Source organism: Oryx dammah, unplaced genomic scaffold, assembly GCF_014754425.2.
Source record: "Oryx dammah isolate SB20612 unplaced genomic scaffold, SCBI_Odam_1.1 HiC_scaffold_19, whole genome shotgun sequence".
NCBI classification, from domain to species: Eukaryota; Metazoa; Chordata; class Mammalia; order Artiodactyla; family Bovidae; genus Oryx; species Oryx dammah.
Genome location: NW_024070203.1, coordinates 36,422,436 through 36,438,313, shown reverse-complemented (window position 1 = coordinate 36,438,313; position 15,878 = coordinate 36,422,436). Strand labels below are relative to the sequence as shown.

At 44.7% G+C, this 15,878-nt stretch overlaps 1 protein-coding gene across 2 annotated transcripts in view; it reads right to left on the bottom strand.

Annotated features, from left to right (window-relative positions):
- FAM110B (family with sequence similarity 110 member B) overlaps window positions 1-15,878 on the bottom strand; it is a 145,675-nt gene that overhangs the window by 32,525 nt on the left and 97,272 nt on the right. The gene's annotated exons all lie outside the window — the stretch shown is intronic.

The following is a 15,878-nucleotide window of genomic DNA, read 5'->3' as shown; positions in this document are numbered from 1 at the left end:
GCACACAGATTCTTTACCACTGCACCACCTGGGAAGCCCCGTTCTTGGGTAGATAAATCAAAATGTCAACAGTATAGGCTGGTATTCCTGTTCCTGCTGTTTTGAGTTCTCCACCACGGAACCTGGGCTACAGCAAAGGGGCAGCTACTTCTGGATGTGATCCAGCAATCTCTAAGCACATGTTCTGATTCAGAAATAAATGACAGAGAAAGAAGTTACCTGTGGAAATATCAGTGCCCTTCCTGAGGCATCTGGCCTGGGATTTCTGTTGCTAGATGAGTATCAGTGGCTTATTCTCTTTTTCTTACATCCCCATCACTCTCCACCATTGAACAGTTAACAGGATAATTCAGTGGGTCATTCTCTTTTTCCTACATTTCCCTTCACTCTTCACTATTAAACAGTTAACAGGACAATTCAGACCAGGAGACCTAGATCAGAAAGAACCAAAGGGAAGCACCCAGAAAAAGCGACGCCTAATGAAGATTTCCCAAAGCCATCTGGGAAGGAAGACAGCATACTACGTTCAGGGTGGCCTGCATAATGAGAACATATTTACAGGTGCATGGAGTTTGGTTATCTTCTGTAAATGCTCTCAGGCCACATGTGCTCTGGCGGACGGTGTCCTTGGAGTCAGGGACGCAAGTGTGGGAGGCAGGATGTTTTGCTCCCATGTTTGGTGACAGGACAAATGCTGACTCAATGTATATATGAACTTGGCTTAACCTTGGGCTCCACTGCTCACTGGCCGCATGTCCCTGAAGCAGGTTATTAACCTACACTGAGCCTCGACTTTCTTGACAGTGAAAGAATGGGACACTTAAGTTGCCTTACCAGATGCCTATGGGCTGAAAATAATGTAACAAGTACAGAACACTCAGCAGAATGCTGGGCACAGTCCACACCAGAGCCTTGAGGATCAGAGCTGTGGCCACCTGCCTACCCGAGGGCAGCCTGAAGGGTTTGTGGACAGGTTCTCAGGAGGGACCAGGGCCTTCAAAGTTGTCTGAACACTTTCTATGGGCACTGCCACAAGAAGGCTATAACGACCCACAAGAAAATAAGGAGTCTATTTCAGCCAATTTTTCAAAACCTTGCCAAATGAGAAGTAAGTCATTTGGTGTGTTAGCTCTTCTATCCCAATGAGAAACTGACATTCTGTTTGACACTCAAACTCAGATTAAGAGAAACGTTAACTTTCTTTGGCCTTCCCTGGTGGCTCAAAAGAATCCACTTGCAATGTAGGAGACGCAGGTTCGATTCCTGGGTCAGGAGGATCCCCTGGACAAAAGAATGGCTACCTACTCCATGATTCTTGCCTGGGAAATCCCAAGGACAGAGGAGCTTGACAGGCTACAGTCCACAGGGTCACAAAGAGTCAGACACGACTTAGCGACTAAACAATACAACTTTCTTCAGCAATGCTATCTGATCTTTATTCCTCCATCTTGGGTGGAGTCCAGCCACCTCAAGACGCAGGCATGTGGAAGGAAATGTGGTTTTTGTTGACTAGAGGATACCATTATCCCACTTGTTCAGAAAAATTATGAATAACATTACCTCTGAATGTTTAAAGTCATATATAAGAATAATGTCTACAGGCAATTTTAAAATGAGAATCGAAAGATGAGATTGTAAGGCTAGAAGCACAAATACAGTTGAGTGTTTTTTAAAATGTATGATTATTATTATTATTGTTACTTGTTTTAGAATAGCAAGGGGAGATGGTATTCCCTGGATGGGCCAAATTCACATCTACAGATACAGTTATTTAAAAAGGCACTTTTCAAACTACACTTTTAAGGTTCAAGAGTGGACTTTCAGAATTTTTAACCTCAGTGTCTGGAAGACATTCACAACTGAAGCTGATGCAGAGTCTGCTGGTTTGCAGCTGGAAATAAGAGCATGCTGAATCAATACCTCCTCAGTGCAGCCTCTCTGGAAGCTTCTGGGCTCCTGTACCACGGTCATACCTCCTCCTTGAAGACCCCCTGCTCAGAAGTAATCATTTGTGATGAAGCTTTCCACCCCAGCCAGCCACCTACTGAACCTCCCAGTGCGGACCTTCTGATACAGCACCCTGATAAGCCACTCAGTCCTGAAAAACGAGATGGCCAGTTTCTGGATGGGAAGAGCGTTTGAAATCTGAACACCCTGGAGTGTGAGGCCGGTTTCCCTTCTCATCGTCATTGAGTCTCCAGACACTGATACCTGCTTTTTGGTTTTATCAAGCCCACATGGCCCCTGCTGGCAGGATCAGCATTTCCACAAGAGAATGAGCTCATTCATCAAAGACGTGGAAATGATGTCACAGAACGGGGTCGGTGCAGAGAGGAGGAAAAAGAAAAGGAGTATGTCTGACTGAGTCCCTTGGGATTATGGAAACGACATTATTATCAGTAAAGAGATTGATGATAACTGGGAAACATTTTGAAAACTTAATGACACTGTGCACACAGGATATATACTTTGTACATCTAAAGAGCCCACCCCAGAATCTTCCTGATACGTATTTGGAGGACGAGAGATTTCACAATATAGATAAGTATTTATAAAGACAGATACTCTTGATTTTTAAAAGGCTGTCCTGAATTTAACCTCCTTTTGTTTTCAAATGAAACAGGAAACCTGAGTCTCTTTAATGCAGATTAAATAAGGAAACTGCAAAAAATGCCTCTGGTTATAAAGATGGACTGTGTTTCTTTTTAAATTTTATATATTTATTTATTTTTGGCTGTGCTGTGTCTTTGCTGCTGTGCCAGCTTTCTCTAGCTCTGGCAAGCAGCAGCTCCTCTCCAGTTGAGATTCTTACTATGGTGGCTCCTTCTGTTTTGGAGCAAGGGCTCTAGGCATGCGGGGTTCAGTAGTTGTGGCTTCTGTGTTCTAGAGCACAGGCTCAATAGCTGTGGCATACAAGCTTAGTTGCTCCATGGCCTGTGGAATCCTCCTGGACCAGGGATTGAACCTGTGTCTCCTGTACTGGCAGGAGGATTACCACTGAGCCACCACAGAAGCTGAGGACTGTGTTTATTAGCAAGACATATACACTTGGTACATACTACCTGCAGCAATGATGAGAGACACCACCCCTGGCTGGTGTTACTGCACCAGGCCTGCAGGAAAGGGCTTCACAGATACTCAGACATCAACTCCCACAACATCTCTGTTAGGCAGGAGCTATTATGAGCCTTCCTTTTATAAATGAAGAAACCGAGGCCCCAAGATGTCAAGATGCTCAAGATAATTTGTCCAAGAAAATACTCACTCTCCCTTCAGCTAGAAAAAATGGAACTGGAACATGAACGGGACCACGTGGGGCCATGATCACATCTGCCCGACGAAGAAACCGAGGTGCCGAGAGCTTAAGGACACCCCCAAACCTGCCCCCTACTCTCTGCAATAGCTCCCTCTGAGCTCCCCTCTCTAAGTTTCCCCCAATCTTTTCCTGAACATTGGTCCATGGGTTGTCCAGTTTCGGGGGTGAACTTATCAAATCGGTCTTTGCGCCTGACTCCGAGTCCGGTTGCTACCAAGAAAGCACCACACAGCAGCCTATCAACTCTGCTCCTGGAGTCGGCTTGCCTCCTGCTTCATTAGACTCAGAGAAATGGCTGCACTTAGATTCCCTAACTGGTATACCTACGATTGATTTTTTCTTCTTAAAGGATTCTGGATGGAGCTGCACAAAAATGCTAGAAAATAAACTTGCTATAAAAGAGGCTCTGTGCGTTAAGCCATCCCCTGGGGTCCTGCGATGCGTGCTTTCTGGCCTTCTTCATTGTCTTTCTTTAGGTCATGAGGAGCTGCTAGGCTGCGAATCCAAGAGGCAGTCCCCAAATGCCACATGCAGTGCAGTAAGGAGAATCTCAGCATGGTCTGGGGTGAACAAACCAATCCGGATGCATTCCAGTTCATTATATCCTCCAGCCTCTGGAATCCAGAATCACAAGCCTGAAGGGAATAAATTCAGTTCTGCTCAATATGATCATTTACTTGTTTTCTTCCTGATCTCTTCCTAAGAGGCTGAATGTTCATTCATTCAACACCTCTGTATTAAATGTCATGGCACATCCAAATCTCGGTGTCTTGGAGAAGGAGGGCTTTCCAGACCTTTGAAATGGGCTGATGTGTTCTATGGCTGGGTCACAGAACAACCGGAAATGGGACAGAACACATCTGATCTGGTCTGAATTTTAGGACGGGCATATTCACATGATCAGTGACTGAATCACCTTCTCCTATTAAGACATCCCAGCAAGGTTCTATGTGCCAGACAGAGAGAGGCTCACTGGAAAGGAGATGTCTCAGCAAAGCTTGAAGGTGGTGAGAGAGAGACCACAGAGATGCTGGGGAGACTAGAGCAGAGGCCTGGAGGCACCTGTGTAGCTGGGAGGGAGAAGGGAGAAAGAAGAAGGGCGATGGGGGCTGCAGCAGGACCACGACACTCCCTGTGCAGAGCAGGTGCCACCAGAGTGAGGGCCTGGACTCAGGAGGTGGGAGGCTCTCTGATGCTCTGGGGCCAGGATAGAAGCAGGGGCAAGCAGCTGGATGGCACAATGATCCCAGGGTTCTGGAGCTTGGAGACAGTAGTGGGGTGGGGAGAACTGGTCCATTTCTGGATATTTATTAAAGATGGAGCCAACAGGAATACTGTAGCTTCCTTTATTCACTGTCTGTCTCCCACACTCATATTCAGTTCACTGGAGCAGCCTTTGTTCTCTGCATCTCTGGAGCCCAGAACAGTGCTTGGCACACAGGAGCCCACAGAAACCCGTTGAACCAGTGAATGAACCCAAACCTGCCCAAGTTCCAAGTGCTGCTGAGTGGCTGCACTAGGATTCCAACCCAGGTCTGTCTCACTTCCAAGCCCCAGCTCAAAATCACTATGTTATTCTGCTTCTGCTAGCACTGCAGGCAGAATGTTAGGAGGATATGCGGGGGAATTCTTTTCTGTAGTTGTAGAGAAAATGGAAAACAAGGCAAGAAAGTTACCTTAAGAGACTGGCTGGGGTGGGGCACAGGAATGGACGCGAGTAAGTGAGCAATGGAATAGTTCAGAAAACAGTAGTGTTCATCCACGTGACTCACATGTTCTGAGGAAGACAGATATCCCCCGAATTTACAGTGATACAACTCACAGATGAAAACAACAACAGCAAGCATTCCACGAGAGGCACCGGTGACCCCAGGGCACTCGGCCACTCTGGAGGTCTGATGTCACTTCTTTTTTTAAAATTATTTTTATTTCTTTCTTTCTGGCTGTTCTGGGTCTTGGTAGCTGTGATGTGTTTTCTCTAGTTGTGGCGAGTGGGGGATACTCTCTAGTTGTGGTGCTCGGGCGTCTCACTGTGGGGGCTTCTCTTGTTCTAGAGCATGGGCTCAGCAGTCGTGGCCTGCAGGCTTAGTTGCTCTGTGGCATGTGGAATCTTCCCGGACTGGGGATCGAACCTGTGTCCCCTGCATTGGCACGTGGATTCTCAACCACTGAGCCACCAGGAAAACCCCTGATGCCACTGAAGACCGTTTTTTCCTGCTGCCTGAAGTCTGAGGACAGCACAGCACAGAGTCTGGAGAGGCACCTGTGAGGTTTAGATATGGCCTCCACCTCACCAGCTAACCGTCCTTTGGCAAGAGATCAGTGCTTGAATTCCCTGTGTCTCAATCTGCTCATCAGTAAAGAGGTATGACCCATCTCCTAAGGCCATGAAATCAGGGGGAAATAAAGTAACATATGCAAAGTGTCTAGAAGAGACACCTGGATAATTAACCCTTTCTGAAGGTCTGTCTCTCACCTCATTGCCAGCAATGCATCTAACACCTTCCCCACCCCTCCAGGTAACTAAGAAAAGAAACTGCCTTTGATGTGTGAGTCCAGGAAGAGAAGCCTGGTGTCCCCCTCCTGGGGTTCAAGAGAGACAAAAGAGGAGTCTCATTATCTTTACTATTGCTATTTTTTAAAAAAATTTTTCAGCCACACCTGGTGACATGTGGGATGCTAGTTCCCCCATCAGGGATTGAACCCTCGACCCCTGCACTGGAAGGCAAAGTCTTAGCCACTGGGCCATGAGGGAAGTCCCTGAAGATTCATGATGAAGAACAGAAACCACGAGGCCAGTGTGAGGCTGGCGAGGACGAGGGGACCCTGGAGTAGGTTGCCGGGTATGGACACACGTGGGGACAGTGCCAGTATCTCTTCTGACTATTATGCTTAATTACAGCTTTCAAGGAAAGTCCTGAGAATTCCTGGAAATACGTAATTTACTCTCATCTTCTTATCATAATAAATGATTACTAAATACAAATCTGTATGACTCCAGGCCCAACCACTATGGCTTCTGGGAGAATCCTCCCAGACTAATAATACCCCTTGTCATGGAAAGGTGACCAAATCTCAGACAGAATCTATCAGGACTTCTGAGGCCACCTCACATCACGGCAATAATCTGGGAAAATGGTGTCTCCCTGTACAAATATTAGGCTTGGAGTTATTAGTCAGTCCTTCCCTTCTGAAGGGGCAGGGCTGGCTTATTAAAGACCCAGAGGGCAGGCGAGAGCAAACTTATTAAGTTCACAGATTACTTTAAAGGCCGGGCAGGATGTCAGTTATTTTATAACATAGAATACCCAAATAAAGAGGCTAGGAGTGAATGTGTAAATGTGTAATGTGCTCAGTCATGTCCGACTCTTTGTGACCCCATGGACTGGAGCCCACCAGGCTCCTCGGCCCATAGAATTTTCCAGGCAAGAATACTGGAGTGGGTTGTCATTTCCTTCTCTAGGGGATCTTCCCGACCCAGGGACCGAACTTGCAATCTCTTGCATCTAACTGGCAGGTGGATTCTTTACTGTTAGTGTCACCTGGGAAGCCCAGGAGTGAGCGTAAGCCTTTAAGAGATGATGGAGAGTCACTGAGACTCTCCTCTGACATCTACCTTCTTTCTTCGCTTGCTGAGTTTTAGCTAAGACCTGAGTCCAAAGTGGCTGTGGATACAAATGCCTATGAAACACAGGGAAAGATTTGTACCTAGAGGCCCTGCTGTATTTATGAATCACTCTCCATCAGTTTCCTTCTTTTGCAGGAAACTTTGAAAGATCCCTGAAAGCCATAAAACCAGATGATATTTCCTTTGGGAACGTTCTTGGGAACACACTGCTTGAAATTGTTTCCTGGTTTGATGGGAAGCGCTCATCTGGAAGCCGGTGGGACCAGGAGGGGGCTGAATGACCAGGAGTTGGGGCTGCAACCCCAGCAGGAGCCCGAGCTCAGGCCAGGGAATTCTCAGCACTACCTGCTCCGCACAGTGAGGTCCCGGCAGTAAGGTGAACCCTCAGGATGCCTGGGGGCCATTATGAATGACACAAACAAACGCTCAAGGACAGACTATGACAATCAGGCCTTGGAAGTCTAGTTTACACACGAGGAGAGTCAGGGTTTTCTGGGCAAAAATGAACTGGAACTTACTTGTAAAAATGACTAAGTAAGCTACTGAAGTAAAATGCATGTGTGTGCTCAGTTAGTCAGTTGTATCTGACTCTTTGCGACCCCATGGACTGTAGCCTGCCAGGCTCCTCTGTCCATCAGATTTTCCAGGCAAGAATACTAGAGTAGGTTGCCAGTTCCTTCTCCAGTTGATCTTCCCGACCCAAGGATCAATCCTGTGTCTCCTGCATTGCAGGCATATTCTTTATCACTAAGCCACATGGGGAGCCCCTGAAATGAAGATACTAATCTTAAATTTTAATATTGTTATAATTTTAAACTGTACTAAAAGACAACCCAAAAGAGAGTTATACCTTTTACTCATGGCCTTTTGCCACGTAACTACACTGGCCTTTTGCCAGTGTAACTAATCCAAGTGATGGCTATCCGATATTCATGGCTAAATTTGATTCTTAGTTAAATAAGACACAAGTGCCTAGCATGAGGCTAGGGATGAGCCTGGCCTCAATGAAGGGCTGAGAGGATGTGGTATTAATCCCTCAATTAGCTCCTAGAGTCAGGGAATGAGGGGCCTGTGCACACTTGGGGGTCACAGAGAAGAGAAGCCCTTCCACTGACTCTCCCCATATTTATGGTTGCAAATAGGAAAAGGAGTACGTCAAGGCTGTATATTGTCACCCTGCTTATTCAACTTATATACAGAGTACATCATGAGAAATGCTGGGCTGGAAGAAACACAAGCTGGAATCAAGACTGCCGGGAGAAATATCAATAACCTCAGATATGCAGATGACACCACTCTTATGGCAGAAAGTGAAGAGGAACTAAAGAGCCTCTTGATGAAAGTGAAAGAGGAGAGTGAAAAAGTTGGCTTAAAGCTCAACATTCAGAAAAGGAAGATCATGGCATCTGGTCCTATCACTTCATGGGAAATAGATGGGGAAACAGTGGAAACAGTGTCAGATTTTATTTTTGGGGGCTCCAAAATCACTGCAGATGGTGACTGCAGCCATGAAATTAAAAGACACTTACTCCTTGGAAGGAAAGTTATGACCAACCTAGATAGCATATTGAAAAGCGGAGATATTACTTTGCCAACAAAGGTCCGTCTAGTCAAGGCTATGGTTCTTCCTGTGGTCATGTATGGATGTGAGAGTTGGACTGTGAAGAAAGCTGAGCACTGAAGAACTGATGCTTTTGAACTGTGGTGTTGGAGAAGACTCTTGAGAGAGAAGAGTAAGGAGATCCAACCAGTCCATTCTAAAGGAGACCAGTCTTGGGTGTTCATTGGAAGGACTGATGCTGAAGCTGAAATTCCAATACTTTGGTCACCTCATGCGAAGAGTTGACTCATTGGAAAAGACTCTGATGCTGGGAGGGATTGGGGGCAGGAGGAGAAGGGGACAACAGAGGATCAGATAGCTGGATGGCATCACCAACTGGATGGACATGAGTTTGAGTGAACTCCGGGAGTTGGTGATGGACAGGGAGGCCTGGTGTGCTGTGATTCATGGAGTCACAAAGAGTTGGATAGGACTGAGTGACTGAACTGAACTGAAACATTTTATTTAAAGAAGCATTTGTGATGGGACCTTTCAAAAGTAGTTGTATGAACTTCTATACCTGCTTATTGGAGAAGGCAATGGCAACCTACTCCAGTATTCTTGCCTAGAGAATCCTGTGGACCAAGGAGTCTGGTAGGCTTCTGTCCATAGGGTTTCAGAGTCGGACACAACTGAACCGACTTAGCATGCATGCATGCATACCTGCTTATTGCTAATTCATAGCTATCACGTGACTACAGTACATGTAAGCAGGGTCTGTAGGTATTAGCTTTTCCAGATTTCTGGTGCTCTCCCCAGAACCAGGCTGTTAGTTATGAACTGTCTTGTCATCATTCTTGTGTCCGGAAGTCTCCCAACCTCTTCACAGTTCCTTCTTCTGAGCTTCTTGAATTCAATTTAAAAAATCTACGTTAACTATAAGTCAACCAGGCATGGAGGAACAGTTTAGGAGTGGGGAGTGTATTTGCATGGCATTATACTGATAGAGCCATTTTCTGAACATAGAATTATTTTTAAATTAATTTATGGGTAGATGAGGGATGGGTCTGGTACAATCTCAACATGTATATTTAGAATGTTGCTTTCTGTTTGCAAAAAGAGATACAGAGAATGGCAAATAAATACAAAACATAAAATCAGTTTTACAAAGATTAACAAATTCACGTAATTCAGAAGTCCAATATTTTTCCTAACCTAAAATTTATGAATTTCTATTATCAAGTAACAATATCCAATCAGATCTATTTTATCGAATTAGAAGTAAAGCTATCTTCAGGAAAGTAAAGTTCCAAAATAATATTTAGAAGAGATTTTCTATTTGGCCTATTATAATTTGGAACTGATTTTCCTGGAGCACCTTGTACAGTTATTTAAAGAGGAACCTTTTATTTGAGGAACAATCATCACCAGTGTTTTCCCTCCTGTGTCATTCCTTACAGCGCTTGGCACAATTTTACAGTATTGTTCAAGTGACACATTCAAACACTTAATACATAATTGACTTTCTGTGGAAATTTTCTCAAAAACTGAAAAAGAAAAGCACTTGTTTTAATCAGATTTTCTTCCCTCTGTTGGTCTGCATTTGAAATAAAAAAGGACATTTAACACTTAGCCAATAACACAGTCCAGATCAAGTTTTGATGTAATTTTTCCAGAATAAAAAGAATCCCTGGTCGGGAGCTCTGATTTATGGTAAAGAAAGAAATGATAAGCTGGAATGGGGGTGGGATGTGAGGTTCAAGAGGGAGTGGATATATGTATACATATAACAGATTCATTTAGCTGTACAGCAGAAACTAACATGACGTTGTAAAGCGATTATACACCAATAAAAAAAATAAGAAAAATAATGCCAGCAGGCAAAATACACTTGAAATACTGTTATCTTAAAACTGAATTACATTTTTATTATATATGTATCAATGTAAGATTTCCAAGTGATCATTTATTATTTATTTCTTCATTGAGTCTCTGATGGAGAAATTAAAATTTTAACTGTCTTAACCAGCTCCTTTCCTTTTTGTCCTCTGCAAATTAAAGTGCATAATAATGTCATAAACACATTACATAAATAAATAAACATAAATTTCTTTTTCTTTTTTCTAATCATGCATTTAGTACTACTTTCTGGTTTGGGGCAAATGATTCTAATAAGAACAATTCCTCCTCTAGACAAGTATGATAACCTGCACAGAAGAGTTTCTTGAATAAATAAACAGTCCCAATGTAAAAAATGTAAGAAGATGTGTGTACTCAGTTACATCCAACTCTTTGCAACTCCATGGACTGTAGCCCTCCAGGCACCTCTGTCCAAGGGATTTTCCTGGTTACTGTACTGGAGTGGATTGCCATTCCCTCCTCCAGAGTATCCTCCTGACCCAGGGATCAAACCTGGATCTGCTGCATTGCACGCAGACTTTTTAATGGTCTGAACCACGAGGGAAGCCCATATTAGGAAGATGGCAAATTTAGTTTCTGTTAACCTAAAATCACAGATTACTTCTTTTGGGTGGACGCTTCAGACCTTTGGGCTGTCTTATATGTCAGTTTCTCAGGGAATTCTGTTTTCTTGTGCCATTTGATCACTAGTCATGGAAGAGAAGAAGCAACAGAATAAACACAGAAGTCTGATGTCCTGAATTTTTTATTTGCCCCTGACTCTGAGCCTCTCACTACTACAGCCTTTGAGTGAGTAAACTGAAAACATTACAGTAGAATTTTTTCTTCTGGCCTGACTCACTCCCATAATAAATTAGCTGCACAGAAGGGCAGCAGGGTGTTATTAATCTAAGGTCAACCGCCACAGCCGGCTGGACTGCACCGGCTCAAAAGGCCACTCTGGCAACCCCACAACCTTCTGCTTCTGAGGCTAGCGGGCTGGTCCTCTGGCTTCCCCATCAGTGTCTGGGCACCTTGCCACTGTCCAGGATAGCTGACCTCATTTTCCCAACCGTCCTTCACCGTGGCAGTGGGGCACACGGCTGGAGAGGGGGAGAGGCCACTCGAGACACTGACAGGGGCTTGTCCCCGAACTGCCCTCATGTACTGCCTGGCCAGTGACCAGAAAAGGGGCCCGCCCAGGCTCAGTACTGCAGAAAACACTACAATCATCATTTTTGTAAGCGCCCTTCACAGAAACAGCTACTGTGTCTTTGTTTGAGACCAATAAGTAAATTTAGCCCTGGGGCTTGTGAGAGTTCTATTTACAAAGCCTCTCACCAGGGCCAAATCTGAATAGCAGAAAATGATTCCTGCACATTTTATGTTAATTTCATGAAACTGGATTTTAGTCTTTCTTGGCAATTCTGTTCTGACTGTGAGGCTCCTTGGGAACCGATCAAGCTTCCATTCAATCTCTCATCTGGTCCTTCGATAAACTTCATTTATAGAACGAGGGCTCTGAGCCAACCATGGGGCTGGATGTGTAGGGTGGAGACAGAAGTGATGATAAACAGGTAAGGCAGAGGACCTCACAGTCTAGTGGGGAAGACAGAAATGAAGCAGGCGGACCACAGTCCTGTGATGTGTGGAGTGTCACGTGCTATACAAGAGGACAGTGTTATACCCAAATGCTGCTCTTTCCTGGCAAATTCCTGAACCAGGTGGCCACTTCCACCTCCCGCAGTGTCTGTAACAGGGTTAGAGAGGGTCGCTGAGGGACTGAGATGCTGCATGTCAGGTGCCTTGGAGCCAAACAGGCACCCGATAAAAAGGAGGCACAGGGTCGGAAGAGGGCTTCCCTGGTGGCTCAGCAGTAAAGAATCCGCCTGCCAACGCCGGAGATGCGGAGATGCAGGTTCGATCCCTGGGTCCAGAAGGAGGAAATGCGTGGAGAAGGAAATGCAGCCTCCACTCCAGTATTCTGAAAACCCACAGACAGAGGAGCCTGGAGGGGTACAGTCCAAGGGGCTCGCGAAGAGTCAGACATGACTTAGCAACTAAACAACAATGAAAGGGCGAGAATAAATTACTTCTGGATGGCCCCAGGGGAAGGAGGTGTGAAGTTCCTGGGAAGGGTGAGGAAAAATTGCTCTATGTTTTCACTGCAGTTCACCGAACCGCAAAGCAGGAGAAGGGGCAGGCACCCCCCGCAGAAGGAAGAGTCTGAGTCAAGCCGTGATCCATCAAAAGCCAAACCAAGGAGGGTGGGCATTCACTGCTGATGTAGGCAGTGAGGAAGGGCCTGGTGGGAGCTGGTGGCTTCCCGGGAGAAGCTGCTGGTGTCCTCAGGAGAGAACACTTATAGGCCAGGGGGCTGAAGAGGACCAGCGGCCAATTTCAAGTCACCTGTTTTCCTGAAAGTGCCAGAAAGCTCACACAGGACTCCAGCAGAGCAGAGGCTTCATGGAATCTTTCTCATCAAGCCTGAAGTGAGGGCCTACCTAGAGGGCGCCCTGGGGTTGCCTCGGGGGTCCTGCACCTACTCTGAAGGTTTCCCCTCATCGGGGCTGGTTCACGGTCGAATAGTCCACATTTCCCTATTCCTGAAATTGCCTTTGTTTACAGATTTTAGTAAATAAATAAACATCCACAATCTGAGAAGTAGGAAAGGGTTTTCAAAATCACCACTTAAAAAAAAACTAATTTATTTAATTGGAGGCTAGTTACTTTACAATATTGTAGTGGTTTTTGCCACACATCGGCATGAATCAGCCACAGGCACACATGTATCCCCCATCCAGAACCCCCCTCCCACCTCCCTCCCCATCCCATCCCCCGGAGTCAACGCAGTGCTCCAGCCCTGGGCACCCTGTCTCATGCATGGAACCTGGACCAGCGATCCGCTTCACATATAATATACACGTTTTAATGTTACTCTCTCAAATCATCCCACCCTCGCCTTCTCCCACAGAGTCCAAAAGACCATTCTTTACATCTGTGTCTCCTCTGCTGTCTTGCATACAGGGTCATCGTTACCATCTTTCTAAATTCCATATATATGTGTTAGTATACTGTATTGGTGTTTTTCTTCCTGGATTACTTCACTCTGTATAATAGGCTCCAGTTTCATCCACCTCATTAGAACTGATTCAAATGCATTCTTTTTAATGGCTGAGTAATACTCCATTGTGTATATGTACCACAGCTTTCTTATCCATTCATCTGCTGATGGACATCTAGGTTGCTTCCATGTCCTGGCTATTGTAAACAGTGCTGCGATGAACACTGGGGTACACGTGTCTCTTTCAGTTCTGGTTTCCTCGGTGTGTATGCCCAGCAGTGGGATTGCTGGGTGATATGGAAGTTCTATTTCCAGCTTTTTAAGGAATCTCCACACTGTTCTCCACAGTGGCTGTACTAGTTTGCATTCCCACCAACAGTACAAGAGCATTCCTTTTTCTCCATACCCTCTCCAGCATTTGTTTGTAGACCTTTTGATAGCAGCAATTCTGACTGGCGTGAGATGGTACCTCATTGTGGTTTTGATTTGCATTTCTCTAATAATGAGTGATGTTGGCATCTTTTTATGTGTTTGTTAGCCAGCTATATGTCTTCTTTGGAGAAATGTCTGTTTAGTTCTTTGGCCCATTTTTTGATTGGGTCATTTATTTTTCTGGAATTGAGCTGCAGGAGCTGTTTATATACAAAATCACCACTTCTAATTCTTTACTGTCACCAGCAACTTTTCTTATTATTAAATATTTGTTTGGCTGTGCCAGGCTTAGTTGTGGTGTGTGGGATCTAGTTCCCGCATGAACTTGGGCCCACTGTTTTGGGGCCGTGGAGTCTTAGCCAGTGGACCACCAGGGAAGTCCCTTAACAGCAGCTTCTTGCTGCTTCTCAAGCGAATCTTCACCTCAGGTGCAGACCAAAGTGTTTTGGAGTAAAAATTTTAATTTTTCTTTATAAAGGTGATGAATATGATGAAATAAATCACATGAAAAACTACATGAAAATCTATGTATATAAGAAATGGAGAAAGCGTTAGTTGCTCAGTCATGTCCAACTCTTTGCAACCCCTATGGACTGTAGCCCACCAGGATCCTCTGTCCTTGTTTTCCAGGCAAGAATACTGGAGTGGGTTGCTACTTCCTACTCTATGGGATCTTCCCGACCCAGGGATCAAACCCAGGTCTCCTGCATTGCAGGCGGATTCTTTACCATCTGAGCTACCAGGGAAACTTGTATATAAGAAGGACAGATCCATAAAGGAACAAAATCAATGAGTCGCCTTGCTGTATGACCACTTTGCTATAAGTTGCAAAAGACAACAAAGAAGTCACTCTTTCCACCCACAGATTTACCCTGTGTTTAAATCAGCTTCATTTACTAAACACTATTAAACCAATGTTTAAAAGCACAAACCATCCCCACCCAAGGCTTTTGGTGCCCGAATGTGGCCCAGCAGGCTGTCAGTGTGAGGCCCCGTGAGGACCGGCACGTCACAGGCATGCTGGTGGCCCAGGGGGCCTTCTCCAAAACTGTAATCAAGGGCCCTTTCTCCTCCACAGGCCATAGCACTGGATCTGACACATCCAAACCACCCAGAGGCTCTTGCTATTATTCATGATACTAACATCTTTCAAAAGCAAACAATTTGGAGCCTTTAAATTATAGGTATTTTTTACAAGGTTGAATGATGCAAGACAGTTTTAATTATTTGAGACATTTTAAAGTCAAAACATTCTGCCTGCATACCACAAAGTACACAATGAGGCCCTACTGCTTGTTGATTTAATAAGCAAACAAGACTGCCTCTCTCACCCACCAAGAGATGGCAAATATAAACCGTAAATCTAGTGATCAGTCTGGAACTGACAGAACAACACACTATGTGTGATCCAGTGACTTGGCGGTTGCCCCATGGGGCATACCAGTAGGGTCCTCCTGTACAATGAAAACAAACTTTTTTAGTACAAAAATATCTCCTAAAACTACTAAATATTTCACTAAAGAACTTTTATGGTACAAAAATATTTCACTAAAATTATCACTAAAATGTAAGTCTCTTAATATGAATTTTTGGACTCTTTGAAAATTAAAAGTCACAAATAATAGAAAGGCAGAGAAGGTCTAGCATCACTACGGTATCTTTGACGATATGAACTGCCTTCAAAAGGCTAGGAAAATACTGGCAAATACTGACGATATTAAAATAAATGTGTGAACCAATTTTCAGTAACAGGCAATCCAAATGGCAACAGGGTTGGTTTGACTATTTGTCACTACAGATGGTCCCTTGCTTTGCAAGGTTAGGACTGTCAAAAGAACCAAACAGGCTGAAACCAGGCAAGTGAGCTCAATAATCAACAGCAAAAACGATGGTTCTCTGCCCTTTTAACAATTTTTGGCCAAAACTTTAAAGCTTTTGTTGTTGGTTATAAATGTACAGGGAAATGAATGCTGTAACTTAACATATTTGATTTGGCAAC